Source organism: Silene latifolia, chromosome Y (genome assembly GCF_048544455.1).
Source record: "Silene latifolia isolate original U9 population chromosome Y, ASM4854445v1, whole genome shotgun sequence".
In the NCBI taxonomy this organism is placed as follows: Eukaryota; Viridiplantae; Streptophyta; class Magnoliopsida; order Caryophyllales; family Caryophyllaceae; genus Silene; species Silene latifolia.
Window position 1 is genome coordinate 258,277,234 of NC_133538.1, and position 4,478 is coordinate 258,281,711.

Sequence of the window (4,478 nt, forward strand, 5' to 3'; positions counted from 1 at the left end):
GGTATGGATTGGCTGGGTAAGTACAAGGCTAGAATAGATTGTCAGCAAAAGAGAGTCTCTTTGAGAGGTCCTAAGGGAGTTAGTGTGTCTTATCGTGGGTTTGTTGCCAAACCCAAAGTCAAAGTGATTGCAGCGGTGACATTGAAGTCTTATCTGAGGAAGGGGTGTCCTTTGATTCTATGCCATGTGAGAGACCATAGTGAGGTGAGCTTGACAGCTGATCAGATACCAGCGGTGGGAGAGTTTCCAGATATTTTTCTGGAGGAGATACAAGATGTGCCACCAAAGAGGGATATAGATTTCAGTGTGGATCTTAAACCAGATACGGGACCAATCTCTAAGGCCCCTTACCGCATGGGTCCAAAGGAGTTGGAGGAGCTGAAGAAACAGCTGGATGATTTGATTGATAAGGGATACATTAGACCTAGTGTATCGCTGTGGGGAGCACTAGTTCTGTTTGTGAAGAAGAAAGATGGGAGTTTGAGGTTGTGCATCGACTACAGAGAGCTGAACATGGTTACAGTGAAGAACAAGTATCCTTTGCCAGGGATAGATGATCAGTTTGACCAGTTAAGTGGGGCAGGAGTCTTTTCAAAGATTGATTTGAGATCAGGTAAGGATTCGGGACGAGGACATACCAAAGACAACTTTTACATCGAGGTATGGTAACTATGAGTACGTGGTAATGCCATTTGGGTTGTCTAATGCACCGACAGTGTTTATGGATTTGATGAACCTGGTCTTCAGTCAGTTTTTGGATCGGTTTGTGGTGGTGTTCATAGATGATATCTTAGTCTATTTCAAGACTAAAGAGGAGCATGAGGAACACTTGAGGTTGGTGTTACAGACTGTGTGAGAATCAGATGTATGCAAAGTTATCTAAGTGTGAGTTCTGGCTTGAGGAAGTTGCCTTTCTGGGGCATGTGATTTCCATTTATGGTGTAGCTGTGGATCCAACAAAGATAGAGGCAATGTCTAAGTAGGAAGCACCGAAGAATGTGGCAGAGATGAGGAGTTTCTTGGGTTTGGCCGGGTACTATCGTCGGTTCGTGAAGGACTTTTCAAAGATCGCCAGACCTATGACAGCGTTGATGAGGAAAGAGAACAAATTTCGTTGGGATGAAAGTTGCGAGACGGCGTTCCAAACATTAAAGGAGCGTTTGACCACAACTCCAGTCTTAGCTTTACCTGAAGGGTATGAGAACTTTGAAGTATATACAGATGCCTCAAAGAATGGGTTAGGATGTGTGTTGATGCAGAATGAGAAAGTAATTGCCTATGCTTCTAGGCAATTAAAACCTTATGAGGAGAGCTATCCGACACATGATCTAGAGTTGGGTGCAGTTATGTTTGTTCTCAATATTTGGAGGCACTACCTTTATGGAGCGACGTTTAAAGTGTTTTCAGATCACAAGAGTCTCAAGTATATGTTTACTTAAAAGGAGCTGAACATAATGAATTAAATTCTCTTCAAAATTCTCTCTCTCTCTCTAAAAAAAAATCTCTCTAAAAAAACCCTAGCCTCCATCATATTAAACAGGGGGCTCCCATCGATTATCAATCGATCGATGGTAAGCCCCAAAATTGTTTCAAATTCCAATCAATAGTATGCATATCTATCTTTTATTCAATAAAAGTCTCCCTTTTGGTGAGATTCGTTTTTCCGTCGCTTATTTCGTGGTTTTTCCATTTATTCATCGGGTTAGTTTCATCAGTAATATGGTCAAGAGTAGTTCGTTGATGGTTTGCAGCGTATTCTTTCAAAGGGTAAAAGTGATTTGTCAACGATCTTTGGAACCGGTCAGAGGTAAATTTTATCTCAAAAATCAAACGAAGGATCCCCTCAAAAGCTACATGAAGATAGCGATAATAGGACGAGCCGAATTGTCAGATGTTGTTTTAAGATCCCTAGTTTATAAGAAAATTATTTTTCTTTGGTTTCTATTACATTTGTTTTAAATTATAATTATTCATTGTAAACGCCGTATGGCGTTCTATTAATGAATTGTTCTTTTCTCTCAAAAGGAGTTGAACATGAGACAGAGGAGGTGGATGGAGCTGAGTGGGGACTATGACATGGATATCATATACCATGAACGAAAAGCAAACGTGGTTGCCGATGTGTTGAGCAGGAAGAGTGTGCATTCTCTATGCACAACTCTGTCTTTGAAGAGGTTGGGAGATGATGACACGGCTATTGCAACCCTATAAAAAATAAACCAACCGGCTTTAACTAATATGGTAGAGGTAAGTCGGGTATCGTACTCCACATGGAGGCTATTATATCTACTTGTTATTCTAGTCCGTCACGGTATCAAATTGGGGGGGGTTTGAATTGTTTTACTAAACTAATGAACGATATTAAAAGCAATAAAAGAGAGAACAAATAAAAAAGCAAGAAAGATATAAAAATGTTATCAAATAGAGAGAGAAATGCTAGGATGTCGGTTCACCACGATTACAATTAAATTGCTATGAATCAATTCTCACAATCAAAACCATCTAATCTAATTATAACATTATTGCTTTACTATCACGGCTCCCCTAATCCTAGCACTAAGGCATTTAGCTACGTATATTCATAATGAAACTAACAATGATTGATGAAATAATAGAAGACATGATATAGAGATTAATAAGAAGAAATTGCATAAAATAATAACAACCAAATAAAACAGAAATTAATATACAAGTAATTAAGAGTGCAAAAAAGAATTAAATCTTGAATAAAAGAGAAAGAAGGATTAAAAAGGTTTAAGATCCGACAAGACAACAAAGTAACATTCAACAAGATTAAAGCTGCTAACTGAATGCTTAAGAGTAAAGTGTGAGATTAAGAGATTAAAAGATGACCTAAACCTAATGACGTCTTTCCTTTATATAGGAAAGATATTTATTGAACACGCGCTTAATAAAATAAATAAGTTATCGCGATAAAATCTCGCGTACTGATAGAAAAGTGCTCGATCGAGTACATTCAAACTCATTGATCGAACACTTCCTTGGCAAAACCTCTCGATCGAGGACTTAGTCTACTTGATCGACGAACCTCAAATATGCACCTCTCGATCGAGAACAGCAAGGTCTCGATCGAGGTCTTCTCTGCTTCCATAAGTACTCGATCGAACAGTTAGGCCACCAAAAGCCTTCGATCGAGTCAAATACCACTTAGCCAAATCCTTGCTTGTTGATTTAACTTCCGAGACCACTTCACGCTTCCCGAGGTAGTAGTAATTCCGGTCCTGTCTATAACTAATAAGCAATTAAAATGTCTAACGGAAATACAAAATTACAAATTCTTTTTACAAACGGGATAGCGTCCCGTTTTATCTTCCGAAACACTTGAACAACCCCAAAGAAGGCTTCTGACTGGGGGAGGTCCCTTCAGCATCGCGAACCATCCCTTTAGGCCTCCATGAACTTGAACTGATCGAAGGAGAGTAGTCCGCATCTACATATGCCTTTACTCTCTGCTTTACTTTATCGGACCTGTTCTTCTCTTCTTCTTTCACGCCTTTCGCGCCTTTGACACTGTCTTTAGCAACGAGCTCAAATTCCAACGTACTCTTATCACCGGGATCTCCAATGTCCAATCCGCCTAAACCTGTAACAACAGAAATGACAGAATGGTCCTCTATATTGCTCCCAATCTGGGGCGGAGGTGTTAATATCGCAGCACATGACTTTATACTAGCATTTGGAGGTTCCATGTCAGGGTCTGTAGAGGGAATAACATTGCAGGGTTGGACTTGCATAGGAGCCCTACGAACACTAGACTGATAGAAGGTCAACTCCTCATCACCTACCTGAAAAGTCAAAGTGTGCCCCCGATATCTATTACTGCACGAGCGGTATATAGAAATGGTCGTCCTAAAATAATAGGAGTATACGAGTCTTCGGGGACATCTAAGACTACAAAGTCAACGGGAATAAAGAACTTCCCGATCTTAACAGGTATGTCCTCTAAGACACCTAAAGGCCGTGATACAGTACGATCGGGCATCTGTACGGTCATATTAGTACAATGAAATTTGGTTAAACCAAGCCTCTTAGCAAGAGACAATGGTAAAACACTCACGCTAGATCCCAAATCACATAAAGCATTATCAATTAAATGGATCCCAATATGATATAGTATAGAGAAACTTCCCGGGTCAGACAACTTAGGTGGGGTCTTATTTTGAATAAGGGCAGTGCCCGCTTCAGTCAAAGCCACCGTCTCATGGTCATTAATATGCCTCCTACGAGCTAAAATATCTTTCATGAATTTCATATAGGAGGGTACCTGGGTTAGTAACTCAGCAAATGGTACATTAACATGAAGACTTTTCAAAATTTCGGCAAACTTACCGAATTGTTGCTCAGTCTTCTTGCTCTGCAATCTTCTCGGAAATGAGACCGTAATCGGAATAGTTAGGCCTTCATTTCTCTTTGACAAAGAATTATCGCAATCAACATTAGAATCACTCGATCGAGGA